A 15,206-nucleotide genomic window follows, 5' to 3' on the forward strand; every position below is an offset into this window, starting at 1 on the left:
AGTTCGTCTGTTAGAGTGTTGAAAAGAAAACATTAAATATAAATGTAATTCAAGAAAGAAAAACATTAGCGGCAAGTAGAATCCTGAACTTAAAATTATTTTACAGTTTTACTTGTAACAGAATAACTTCTTCTTCCAATTTGTTCTCAACATCACTTATGTGGAAATTTGCACTACAAATTATGTGAAGTTTGCACTATTTGAAGTTCAAATATAACAAGCTGATTTTGTCCTAAAGTTTGCACTACAAATTGAAGGATTTCAGACTAATTTTTCTGAAGTTTGCACTATGAAGTGAAGTTTTTTCGATTACTGTTGGGACCAAACACACTCACGCAAGTATACGCAGTCGTCAAGTAATAAAGAGACTAAAAGTCGGATGTCGAACCCACGAGGACTTATGATTAACTATTAACTAAATTAGACTATCCTAATTATCTAAACAAGAATTAAACCTAAAAATATTTGATTCTAAACTAATTAAATAAAAAATAAAAAATATAAATAATGAATTTTGAACAGAGAAAGAGCAGATTTTTATGATATCAATGTAATGAAAACGATCTAGGGTTATGGGCTATCTAACAATCCTATTGTATTCTTCAATTGAATCGACCGACTAATTTATCTAGCTTATTGGTTGACAGGGTTAATATTGCTCATAAGAATCTGTCAAGTTCTTACTCGCCTATTCAAGCTAACCTAACGCTTATATGTCTATGGAGTTAGAATCAACAAGAACACATTTATAATTCCTGTAAATCAACCAAGCAAGGCAATTAGGTATATGTCTATCCTAACCACGAATCTGTTCCCCGATGCCCGAGTTCAAGAACTTGCCCTACTCAATCCTGTATGCAATATAGAATTCCCACTTTCGAGTTCAATTCTAGGTTCGTAGATAATATTCAATTGGTGATCAAGCAATCAAATAAATAAGCGCAAGATTGAATAAATAAACTAATATGATAAATCAAGAAGTCAAAATCAATATCCGAATAACAATAGTCATGAAAGAACCACAACCCTAGAACGTGAAGTTTAGCTCCATATAGACATGGTAGCCAAACAACAAATCATACAAAGAAACATAAAGATTACTAAGTTTGGTGGGAGAAAGATGAAACTTGATGAATTCCGGCCTCCACAGCTTTGTCATGGCTTTTTCCCCCTTCCCAATATGTTAGATGACCTAAAAGAGTCGTTTTTGGCCTATATATTGCGTACAAAAGTCGTGGGCCAAAGTTCTCCTATTTCTAATCCAAATTAGCTTCAGGGATTGATGCTAGGGTGGATGCGTCGCATCCACCTCGTCCTCCACTTCTCAGCTTCGCATGCTAGGTTGGATGCTTTGCATCCACCTCGTCCTCCACTTCTCAGCTTCGCATGCTAGGATGGATGCTTCGCATCCACCTCATCCTCCACTTCTCAGCTTCACATGCTAGGGTGGATGCTTTGCATCCACCTCGTCCTCCACTTCTCAGCTTTGCCCAGGTGCGGATGCTAAGGCGGACGCTATGGGCCGACTTCACTGCTAAGGGTGCACAAAAGATGATGTTTTTTTCTAGGTTGGATGCGACGCATCCAACCCTTCTTCCTCTGGCTAGACCACCTTTTCTTCATATTTTGCACTCCAAACACCTTAAATCGTCACACATAACTTAATTAGTCATAAAATTAATAATTAAACCATGTTAGGCATTTTAAAGATCAAATAACATCAAGAAGTGGTTAAAACATGGGTAAAGTAACATCAACACATATCGAAATATGCCAAACATCACTACCCCACACTTAAACCTTTATTCGTCCTCGAACAAACCATCCTATAGTAGACGAAACAAAATTAAGCTCTTATCATTCAAAGCACACTGCACCTATAACCATGGTTATTTGCAACAATTAGGCTCGAGAATATGCATCATATACACTTCTCTTTTCTTATGTCATTCTTTAAAAATATTTAAACAAAGACAACATGCTCACAACAACCCTAACCTCAAAAACTGACTTAATATCACTATGCACTCATGGCTTGAACACCCAACATCATAGAGAAGTCTAATAACGTTACCTATCCCTCGTGAAACCATGTGCCCTCACAACAAGAACAAGAGAGCGAGTTTAATCCACACATTCGAATCTCATGATCAATTATATTTTAATGACTCACATATATCAAAGAAAATCGCTCACTCTCACAAAGAAGTCACATACATGAAATTGGTACCATAGGCTTACCCTTAATGTAAATCTCTACTAATGTAAGCTCACTCGATCTAAAATCAATTAGGACTTTTTCATGGTTGTAATGTGGGCTAAGGGAAGTGTAGGATATATTTTAGGAATAGTGACTCAACCTCCTAAGCACTTTAACACATCACCAAATAACTTAAGCGCAGATTCTTCAATACCATTTCAATTTCACAAACAATATCACCCCCAAAACAGTCCCTTTTTCTTTAAGCACTACTTTAGTTCATACCCACTAGCAAAAACAAGACAACAATTTATTCATTTCTATTTTTCCTTCTTCTTTTTTTTTTTCAAATTCCGCTAGTGGTGTAGTATGTTACAAAACAAGTGCACCTTTCTTCCTTTCATTGGTTCCACTCAAAAGTCACCTCACACTTAGTCCCTTCTTACTTCTTTTAGCGCTCATCTAACAATTAAAGTGCTTTAAGAGGTAAAAGGATCAAAACAATGTCAATTAAGAATAAAAAGGGTATAGGCTTGTAATGTGGGTACCAAATAACAGGTCTACAGGCTCAAAAAGGGTTAACTAAGGATATATTTTATTTGTGATAAGCAATAAGCTCAAAAAGATCAAAGAAAGCCTAAAATTATTTTTCAAACCGAGCATCACCTACAATTTCGCTTCAACTCACATACCGGGCAAGTTCTAGACACAAGTACAATACATGGACTACACAAAAACCTCACCACACATGGCACATGACTCACTAAGGACGATAACATTCCGACTCTCAAATAATGCAAGTATTCACGGAGCCACGAGATATTAAGTATTAAACACAAGGTGAACATAAGTCATGTAAACGAGACATAGGCACCACAAAACATGCTATCCAATTTAACAAGGCATCATCAAGGGCGCCTAGGTTCATCATTCTTGCTCCTTTTATTCCCTAAATTCCTAATCTACTCAGAAAGAAAAAAAACTATCCGGTTCAAACTACATCCCATGGAAAAGAATCGAGGCATAAAGAAAAATCACAAGGGATTATTACTACCTAAAGAAAGCTAAAAGACATATTTTGGATTTTTGTTTAGATTTTAATCCCTCAAGAAAACTGTCTAGGAGATCAATCGTCGGGAAAAGTCCAATTTTTCTACTTTTTTTTGTTTTTGTTTTCCACAAAAGCTACTACACTTAAGAATAAGTACTACAACTAAGCTAAAATAGCACAGAAACTTATCTAAACGATCTCCTCACCCCACACTTAAAATTTTACAATGTCCTCAATGCACACTATAAATAATAAGAGGGTAAGCGAGACTCCCTGGTAGGCCAAAGGCCAAAGCAATAGCGGCTCACGAGGTACTCAGACTGCCCCCAGGCATCGTCCTTTGTGTGGGCACCCCACACTTAGTCCTCACCATCTAGCTCGCTTTTGCACTCTTCTAATGGCTTTGCTTCCTATGCTCATAATCCTACAAAACAAAAATAAATATTACAAAATAATAAAAATAAAATAAAATAGAAAGTAAACAAAAATAAAAGAAAGCAGTAAAGCTGGGTTGCCTCCCAACAAGTACCTGATTTAATGTCGTGGCACGACGTGAACCGCTTTTTGCCTCCACCTCGAACTTATGAATTGATCCCCTAACATGGCATCCAGTCTGCGACTATGCTCCAGTGGTGGGGCTACAAAGATAACCAGGCCAAGTAATAAATTTTTTACTCTACACTTCTCGGCCTTTAGATGAGGAATGTATTTTTTATTTTTTGGCATGACAAATTCAAGAATATAGGCACTCTCATCCTCACCCTTTGACCCCCTCATTGGCTCAGATGGCTCGATTACTATCTTACTATCTAAACACAATGTGGAAAAAATATTGGAATGAGGTCTAATGCGCCTTAACTCATGAATTGTACTACTATTTACATCCCATATATACACACACTCAAGTCTCCCAAAGTAATGTTATCTATTCCCTTATATGACTCTAGAGCATTCGTCTCAACATTGGCATCCTCAAGAAAAATATGGTCTAATGATTGGTATTCTTGTTTTAGCTCCTCAATTTGGTCTAAAAGATTTTTTTCAGCTTCACACAACTCATCATTAAATTGTTGGCCATTACACGCATCAACCTTTTCATTCAAATTTGTATCCAAGTTATGCACAGCCAAGCCAAAATTATCAATTTTATGTGCAAGATCATCTCTCTCCTTAGACCGATCATTCACCAACGTTGTCAAAAGACAACGTCGTTCCGCATATTCCCTTAATCGAGAATATTCGTCCCAATACCAACCCTTACTCCCATATTCAAATTCAGCTTTCCAAGAGTTCAGGTCATGACAAGCCCAAAATGACGGGCCATATAAGTCTTCCGTCAACTAAGAGTCTTCATCAATAACCTTACCTCCATATATTTCATCCCCAGATGTCATGGTGAAAGAACTAGAAACACACTAAGAGAAAAATTAAATAGTTATAAAAATAAAATATTTACAAAAAGAGAAGAAAAAAAACTTATAAAGATAAAAGTAAAAGCCTACTGTAGAAAAATAGTTAATTTTTAAGTCCCTGGCAACGGCGCCAAAAACTTGTTGCGACCAAACACACTCACGCAAGTATACGCGGTCGTCAAGTAATAAAGTGACTAAAAGTCGGATGTCGAACCCACGAGGACTTATGATTAACTATTAACTAAATTAGAAAATCCTAATTATCTAAACAAGAATTAAACCTAAAAATATTTTATTCTAAACTAATTAAATAATTTGAAGTTTTGCTTTAATAAGGCCAAACTTCAGGCAAAAGAATTCTCAAGTTCAAACTTCAGACATATACAATTGAACTGAAGTTTACCCTTGCACTATGAACTGAAGTTTGCCTGATTGCCTTCGCAAGTCAGGCCAAACTTCATGAAAGAATATCTGAAGTTTCACCATGACATCTGGGGATGAAATATATGGAGGTAAGGTTATTGATGAAGACTCTTGGTTGACGGAAGACTTATATGGCCCGTCATTTTTGGCTTGTCATGACCTGAACTCTTGGAAAGCTGAATTTGAATATGGGAGTAAGGGTTGGTATTGGGACGAATATTCTCGATTAAGGGAAAGAGCAGATTTTTTTATAAATAATTAAATAAAAAAATATAAATAATAAACTTTGAACAGAGAAAGAGCAGATTTTTTTATGATATCAATGTAATGAAAACGATCTAGGGTTATGGGCTATCTAACAATCATATTGTATTCTTCAATTGAATCGACCGACTAATTTATCTAGCTTATTGGTTGACAGGGTTAATATTGCTCATAAGAATCTGTCGAGTTCTTACTCGCCTATTCAAGCTAACCTAACGCCTATATGTCTATGGAGTTAGAATCAACAAGAACGCATTTATAATTCCTGTAAATCAACCAAGCAAGGCAATTAGGTATATGTCTATCCTAACCACGAATCTGTTCCCTGATGCCCGAGTTCAAGAACTTGCCCTACTCAATCCTGTATGCAATATAGAATTCCCACTTTCGCGTTCAATTCTAGGTTCGTAGATAATATTCAATTGGTGATCAAGCAATCAAATAAATAAGCGCAAGATTGAATAAATAAACTAATATGATAAATCAAGAAGTCAAAATCAATATCCGAATAACAATAGTCATGAAAGAACCGCAACCCTAGAACGTGAAGTTTAGCTCCATATAGACATGGTAGCCAAACAACAAATCATACAAACTTCAGGTGAAAATAATTTGAAGTTTTGCTTTAATAAGGCCACACTTCAGGCAAAAGAATTCTCAAGTTCAAACTTCAGACATATACAATTGAACTGAAGTTTACCCTTGCACTATGAACTGAAGTTTGCCTGATTGCCTTCGCAAGTCAGGCCAAACTTCAGGAAAGAATATCTGAAGTTTTACTTTGATAAGGCTACACTTCAGGAAAAACATTCTGAAGTTCAAACTTCAGACATATACAATTGAACTGAAGTTTGCCCTTGCACAATGAATGGAAGTTTGCGTGATTGCCTTGGTAAGTCAGGAAAAAACTTCAGGCAAAAATATCTCAAGTTTTGCTTTGATAAAGCTACACTTCATGCAAAAAATTTTGAAGTTCAAATTTCAGACATAAATTTTTGCTACTTCAGGCCCGTATGTCTGAAGCTACCCGAAAAGTGGGTACACTTATAATTTTTTGCACAAAGCGGGTATAAGTTTAATGGTGACCCCAAAAACTGGGTATAGATGCAAATGCCCTTTCCGCTAGGGGTGTCAATGGTTCGGTTCGGTTCGGTCGGTTATTTTATAAAATTTGTACCATACCAATTTTTTGGTTATTCTATTATGTATAATCAAAATTAGACTTTTCGAAACCATCCTAATTATGTTGGTTTCTCTTTGATATCGGTACGGTTCGGTTAATTTTCGGTATTTTTTTAAATATCATCTAAAAGTCACTAGTAAAAGTAAAATGCAATGATATACATACTTCTATAGGACTTAGCAAAACTCTTTATACAATTTTACTATTTAAATGGTGATGAATTAAGAAACATGAAAGAATGGTTAGAGTATAGATCCATCAACTACTCTACAGCAGCGTAAAAGAAACTAAGCAAAGACAAACAAAAGATAAATCACACGAGTAGAAAGATATTCACTAAGCTGGGACTCAAGAATAAAGTCTATAGAAGATTAAATATTCAAAAGATAAATCTAAATCATATGAAAGGAAACATATTCAATATATTGTAGTTTGCTACTCATCATCACTAGGTAGAGGGAGTTTCTTTTTGGGGAACGGATTTTGAAGTCTTCGTCATTTCTTTGAAAGATGGAGAAAAAATGAGGGAAAAGTAGAAGTTAAAAGAGTACACTTGATGGTTTGAGATGTAAACGAATGAGAGTTTTTATAAAAGATCTCAAAGTAACCAGAATATGAGTGCTTGGAAGTATTGAAATTTCTTAGACACGAGGAAAAAAGGCTTGGATATAAAGTTTGAATGAACAAAGGCTTGGAGGGGTATTTATAGTTTTTCAGCGACGGTTCACATCTAGGAGTGGACGACCGGCAACTGACAAGCATTTAATGCCATTAAGACTAGAACAACAGGACGTTTCAACTATTTTATCGTTTCTGTCACGTTATATCGAAGTGAGAATCGGGAGCTCATATCGTTTCTCGTCATTTACTCTCCGAAAAATGAGGGGACTATCTGTATACGGGTAAAATCGAGCTTGTAGTATATCCTAGCATCCGACATGATAGGCCGAGCTTAAGACATAGCAATAAAGGACTGAATATCGGCCCCAAGCCCTATCGGGTTAGCAACCAACACCAAACACCTGCCTTCGATAACACCGAGGTCGTGACTCCGTAATCGGTCCTGGTTCAAACGACCTCGAAAAAATATTGTTAGCAAACAGAAGACAGAAATATACGTGACCGGTCGGATATTATGACGAAAATCTCGGCACATATAAATAAGGAACCGACAATCAGCTAATCAAGAGATATTTTTACCTTTTATAGAGTTGTAACTAATGTAGGATGCCCCTACTATATAAATGAGGTCTGGTTACTTATAAAACACATTGTAACATGCATTCCAAAGTAATATATTATTATTCTCTTTAATCTCATATTCTTCTGTGTCTTGATATCGATCGAAGTACGACCAGCTCAAGGGTGATTAATCTTCCAAGGCTGAGACTGTTCAATTCATGTGGTTTGCATTTACTTTATCATTATTTATTCCAATTGTAATTTAATTTATCGTTTTGTGTCAAGTTAATCCACGTATCCTTAAAACCACTTATAAATTTAATTGTTATCCGATTTTGAGGGTGAACAGTTTGGCACCCACCGAGGGGGTATGGATAATAGTAGTTATTTGATACAAATCGTCATAATACACACTACTTTACACTTGGTATGTAAAGTGTCTCTAATTTCAGGTTAAAACTCAAAATGTCGAACTCTCAATCAGCACCCCTATATGTTGACAATGAGTCCGGTCATCAATGTGAAAATAACAACATAGCGCCCGGTGACGAGGTACCACCTATTGATCCCATCGGAATTTCGGTCGCAGACTCAATTGATGATAATTCATATGTGGATATCGACACAAATCTACCTACCCACCCCGAGAATAGCGTTTGTGGTGGAACCCGATCGGCAACTCAAAATACATAAAACATTGGAGGAGACGGGATCGATCTACGGGTAATCTTCGAAATGTTGCAGGCTTAATAGGCGGTGATAGCTTAGTTACAGAACCAAAATCGTGCCCCAAGCAGACCCGGGAAGTCACCCACAGGGATGAACCGGTCGTAGAGAGATCGAATGAAAACGAATCAGGGACTAACCCCGGGATCATAAAGATGCTCGAGGAATTGACCAAACGGGTAGAATAAGGGGAGAAGAAAATCAAAGCTAATGACAAAAAGGTGGAACCATACAATTCCAGGGTCGACCAAATCACAGGAGCACCGCCGATATTGAAAGGCTTTGATTCTAAGAAATTTGTGCAAAAACTTTTTCCTCCGAGTGCGGTTCCAAAGCCAATCCCTAATAACTTTCGCATGCCCGAGATTCCTAAGTACAATGGAACGACCGATCCAGACGAGCATGTTACCTCCTACACATGTGCCATCAAAGGGAACGACTTGGAGGATGAAGAGATCGAGTCTGTCTTGTTGAAGAAGTTAGGAGAGACCCTGTCAAAAGGAGCTATGATATGGTACCACAACTTACCTCCTAATTTTATTCATTCATTTTCTATGCTTGAAGATTCTTTTGTAAAAACACATGTCGGGGCTATCAAGGCCGAGACCATGAGATCGGACCTTTTCAAAGTAAAGCAGAGGGATAATGAGATGCTTAGAGAGTTCGTGTCCCGGTTTCAAATAGAACGGATGGACCTACCACCGGTCGCTGATGATTGGGCCGTTCAGGCTTTCACCGAATGACTCAACGTTCGGAGCTCGTTAGCTTCACAGCAGTTAAAATAAAACTTGGTAGAATATCCATCGAAAATCAGGGTCGAAGATGATCAGCTTGGGGCCCCTTCCGGGTCCGTGTATCCCATCATAACCATCGACAGAGTCAAAAGAGATATCGATCGTGAACCGAGATCAAACAGGGATCGGTATCAGCCGTACATCTCTATGAGAAATGAAAGGAGAAGTGATCGAGGTCAGAGAAACCGGGGACTCATGAGAAAAAATAGCTTCGACAGGCCCGTCGGGCCTAAAGAAGCACTGATATTATCGGAGTACAACTTCAACGTCGATGCCACCACTATTGTATCTGCCATCGGACGTATCAAAGACACCAAATGACCTCGACCTCTACAATCTGATCCAACCCAAAGGGATCCTAACCATATGTGTAAATATCACGACACTCACGGCCACAGAACGGAGGATTGCCGACAGTTGAGAGAGGAAGTAGCCCGACTATTCAACAACGGGCATCTTCGAGAATTCCTAAGCGATCGATCCAAGAATCATTTCAGGAATAGGGATTCTAACAAATAGACTGAACAAGAAGAACCTCAACACGTCATTAATATGATCATCGGTGGGGTCGATGTCCCTCGGGGCCGATGTTGAAGCGCACCAAAGTATCCATCACGAGGGAAAAACGGACTGGTATTTATAGTTTTCCAGCGACGGTTCACATCTGGGAGTGGCCGACCAGCAATTGACAAACATTTAATGCCATTAAAACTAAACCGACGAGACATTTTAACTATTTTGTCGTTTCTGTCACGGTATGTCGAAGTGAGAATCGGGAGCTCATATGGTTCCTCGTCATCTACTCTCCGAAAAATGAGGGGACTATCTGTATATGGGTAAAATCGAGTTTGTAGTATATCCTAGCATCCGACATGATAGGCCGAGCTCGAGACATGGAAATAAAGGACTGAAGATCGACCTTAAGCCCCACCGCATTAGCAACCGGGATCAAACACCTGCCTTCGATAACACCGAGGTCGTGACTCCAGAACCGGTCTTGGTTCAAACGACCTCGAAGAAACATTGTTAGCATAACAGAAGACCAAAATATTAGTGACCGGTCAGATATTACGGCGGAAATCTCGACACGTATCAATAAGGAACCGGCAATTAACAAATCAAGAGTTTTTTTTACTTTTTATAGAGTTATAACTAATGTAGGACTCCCCTACTATATAAAGGGGGTCTGGTTACTTGTAAAACACATTGTAACACACATTCTAAAGTAATACAGTATTATTCTCTTTAATCTCTTATTATTCTGTGTCTTGATACCGATCGAACAACGTACAATTTAAGGGTGATTAACCTTCCAAGGCTGAGATTGTTCAATTCGTGTGGTTTGCATTTACTTTATCATTATTTATTCCAATTACAATTTAATTTATCGTTTTGTGTCAAGTTAATCCATGTATCCTTAAAACCACTTACAAATTTAATTGTTATCCGATTTTGTGGGTAAACGGTAGTATAATAGGTTTAGGAATTAGGATTTTTGGTTTTAATTACTTGTTGGCTTGTAACCATTTTAATAATTCCAAGGCCCAGGAAAAAATTTAATGATTTATTATTTTTAAACTTAATATATAAATATATTTTTTACATATAAATTTATTCGGTATGGTTCGGTATTTTTTCGGTTTATTTCATAAAATAAAAAACTTACCCTAATTATCTGTACGGTTATAAATTTATATAAGAACCTATAATTTTATTAAAAAAAATTTAAAATCGATTTGACACGATATAATTCGATCGATTTAGTCGATTTTTAAATATTCACTTACTACCTAAGTTACACCCTCGTAATGAAGCAAAAGGTGTACTGAATCTTGCGACTTTTAGGAGTTTCTCTCCACAGGTGTCTAAAAGTTTAAGGCAGGACGTGACATGTAGATGTGAGATTGCATGCAATATCAAAAGGCGAAGAAATAATCAACCAAGTGGCCAAATTTCAAAAGATGGTTTATTATTTGCCCACTTGGCTTATTATTGAATGAGCCTCACTTGTCATTATTGCTAGGAAGCATTTAGACTGAGACGTGTCTATTGGACGTTAATTTCTATCATCACCAACTTCTAGTTTTTCCCTAATCCAATCAATCAATCGTGGCATTTTGCTTCAATTATTAACGTACCACGTACTAATTGTAAAAATGAGAAGATTAATATCAGTGAACTAGTATTATCATTTTCGTGTTCTCCTTTTTTATCACGGACAGGGCCTATCACTGTGTTAATAAAGTTTGAGCAAAATACAAAATTGGCCGGTCTGTTAAAAATTAATTGAAATCGCTAGCCGAAAAGTGTTAAAATCTGTATACTTTTTTTTATTATATATAATACATATATACAAAAAAATATATAATTTATCGACTATTATTTCTAAAAACGACTAAAAATATGCTTTTCTAGTAGAGTTCACCGTTACTTTCAAATTCCAGAGGTACAATAGAAACAAACAACATTTAGTGGCTTAGAGGGATGACTATGAAGATTTAATTTGACTACATCAAATATTATCCACAAAAAACGAGAATCAAAAATTTCAAATTCTTTTTTTCCAAAATATCAAATCACATGCAACGAAAGGTGCACAACAATCTAAGAATCTATTTCGTCCGATTCTCACCTTCAAATGAACCAAACGTTTCCATTTTATTGTTTCTTTTATTTTTCTTTGAATATCTTCTAAATTCTGGTGGGACGAAAGAACTTTATATTCGACACCGCAGCTATTAGCAAAAAAAAAAAAAAAAAAAAAATGACACCGCAGCTCCTATCATAAAATACCTTTAGCAGAATAGGTGCTGATGTTTTTTGCATTAAATAAAACAGTATCTTTTCACTTAAAATTAATGAGTTTTATTATTTTTGTAATACTTTGGCTAAAAAAATCTAGAATTTTCTTGTGAAATCTAAGGAAATCCTTTCTCGTGACACAAGTTGTTAGTTATTCTCATGACAAGTAGGGTGGGCATAAAATTCGAAAAATCGAAAAATCGGACCGAACCGAGTTAATTCGATACTTCGGTTTCGGTTCTTCGGTACTTCGGTATTAATTCGGTATGAATTTTTTAAAAGTTCGATACGGCCTTCGATATTAAGATATTGATATTTTGGTACCGAACTTTTTTATTAAACGTTACTCACAATTCGCAGGCAGCAGCAACAGTATACAACCATTAGCTGTATCTTTCCGCTAGGTTTAGGTGTTTAGCGGGAAGCCCTCATGCAACTCATCATTTTTCTCTTACAAGATTCATACTTTCTATTATTTCCTTTTCCTATTTGCAAATTTCATTGCTAATTGCTTATCCTTTGATTGTTCTGATCTAAAGTCGGTTAAAACTTAGATCTGTTATGGTCTATTCAAAATGTTAGAAATATTATGGGCTTTAAAATTATAAATATTTTGATGTTGCTCGTTAGTTGCACAACACTGCTCTATCGGGGTTCCTAAGTTGACTATCGAATCATGTTGGAGAAACAACAACAACAACAACCCAGTATAATCTCACTAGTTGGGTATGAGGAGGATAGTGTGTACGCAGACCTTACCCCTACCATGAGGTAAAGAGGCTATTTCCAATAGACCATCAGCATCCTTCCCTCCAAGAACTCCTCACCTTGCTCTTGAGGTGACTCGAACTCACAACCTCTTGGTTGGAAGTGGAGGTTGCTTACCATCAGAGCAACCCCTCTTCTTGCTTACCCACTTGTTGGAGAAAGAAAAAAACTATTGGAACATGCATGATTTTGAAAACTTTTCAAGATTCAATGTGGGATCACAAACTAAAACCGAAAGCTTTACGCCATGAGTATATGTGGTTTACTTTTTAATGTCTGGTCGCTGCTGCCTTTCCTAATTTTTATATTCATATGAAAATTTGTCATGCAAATTGATATACCGAAATCATACCGATACCGTACAGAACCAAACAAGAAATACCGAACCGTATCGAACCACTTTGGTACGGTATTTGATATATATAATTGATAAACCGAATACAGAACCGTAGTTCTTAAATATCGAATCGAAATACCGAATGCCCACCCAAGGGGCGGATGCACGTAGGCCTAAGCGGTGTCACGTAACACTGCTTCGTCAAAAAATTTAACTAAATTTGTTTATGGCAGAGGATATATAAAAACAAATAAGGATAAAATAACTAAAGTGACACCACTTATCAAATCGAGGTCTCAGTCTAGGACCACTTCGTCGAAAAATTTAACTAAATTTGTTTATGGTAGAGGATATATAAAAATAAATAATGATAAAATAACAAAGTGACACCATTTATTACATCAAGGTCTCAGTCCAGTGGTCCAGCATCTAGCTTTCAAATTGACGGTCGGGTGTTCGACATCGTATGCTTGCATGAGTTCATCTTTTGGAGCATCTTTTGCTACTGATTGAAAAAGAGATGCTTCGGTTTGCATGGGTTCGAACTGCCGATCCCTGCTATAAAACACAAGGAACAAGCCAGTAGACCAGACACAATGGCCGTCTAAGTACTGATAGGAATTTCTATATAACTATTCGCTAAACTCCTTTACAATTTGCTATTTTTGAATGTGTTACTGCTACTCTACTTGGCTTTCCATCTCTCTTGTCTATGAGTCACCGTATACCCGATTAATTATAACACCGCTTAGGTAAAACCCTGCCCACCCCTAATGACAAGTACATGATTCTTTCGTACTTGACTTGAAGAAGCTGGTACGTACTATAAATTAGTTCAAAACTTGAAGAGCAAAATAGTAGAGTGAACTTCCACGTCTCCAACTCTCATCACTTCTTTAATTTTCCTCTTCAGCTTAGATTCTTTTAATTCATTCAATACTTTGTGGGGACTGTGTAGACCACCAAAACAATAAAGCAATTTCCATTACAACAACTTTGACTATCTTTCATTCTCTGCCTTTCGTCTCTCTTTCCCCTGCCGTGCGGTGCATTACTGAAAGCAATAGCTTAATTCTAAATCCAACACTTGGAGAAAAACTAATCCACTATTTTATCTTTCCTTTTTCTCTCTAATTCCTCTTTTAGAAAGGTTTTTAAAAAATCGACTATTATTACTTTATACCTCAAATTACATGAAAAATCCACACCAACTCCAATTTCCTTGTTTGTTCATAAGTTGTGAGCTTTACACATATAGGAGTTCGTACTTTAACTACTTCCTAACCACCCACTAATTTCTTCTTACTCTTAAAAGTTGTACTATAAAATATTGAGTTAAGTCAACTTTCTTGCTACATTTTAGACCATCCATCAATATTCCTCTTTCATTTAAAATTTCAATTTAATCCCCCAACCAACACCATCGATCATGTCAAGTATGTTGGGTTCACAAGGCTTGGTTTTAGCAACAGCTATGGCTGTCTCTGCCGGCACCGTCATTCTACTCGATCTTTTCCGGGTCAAGTACTCCTCGACCCATCTTTCCGATCACTCTCCACCTGAAAATCAGATTCTCAAATCTTGTTTATCTTCAGGTTGGTTTCCTTAGAATTAACCTGGTAATTCTCGTTTAATTTATCTAATTATGGTTCTCTCGTTAATTTCAGCTGGAAAGAACAAGGACAGAGCAAAGAAGAAAAAGAAGAGAGTTCATTTTGCAGCTGATGTTAAATATTCAAGTGGAAATGGCGAGGAGTACAGAAGAGAACACATGAGGAAATATACAGAAAGTCGTATTAAATCTTGCGGGAATGAGATTGTGGGTATGCCAGGTAATAGATTGGCTTTGTACACTGGGATTCTTAAGGATCGGGTGCAACGCATGGAATTCTCCTATTGATCAATTTGTATTTTCGTTTAGGTTCTTCTCTTGCAGTGTGAAACAGAGGAACAAAATTTTAGGCCTTTCGCTTCGCTGTAACTTGTAAATAATTGTGTGAAAAGTGTGTCACGGTTTTCTGTACATGAATTAGGAACTCTTTTATATTTTCTTTTTCTTCAATT

General features: G+C 36.7%; 1 long non-coding RNA gene across 1 annotated transcript; it reads left to right on the plus strand.

The window, feature by feature from the left end:
* Nucleotides 1-13,602: 13,602 nt before the first annotated feature.
* Nucleotides 13,603-15,204, plus strand: LOC104088347 (uncharacterized). The gene is made up of 2 exons (XR_011414995.1): nt 13,603-14,737; nt 14,810-15,204. It is a non-coding gene; the product is annotated as an uncharacterized lncRNA (long non-coding RNA).
* The last annotated feature ends 2 nt before the right edge of the window (nt 15,205-15,206 follow it).

This window comes from Nicotiana tomentosiformis, chromosome 3, assembly GCF_000390325.3.
Source record: "Nicotiana tomentosiformis chromosome 3, ASM39032v3, whole genome shotgun sequence".
Taxonomy (NCBI): domain Eukaryota; kingdom Viridiplantae; phylum Streptophyta; class Magnoliopsida; order Solanales; family Solanaceae; genus Nicotiana; species Nicotiana tomentosiformis.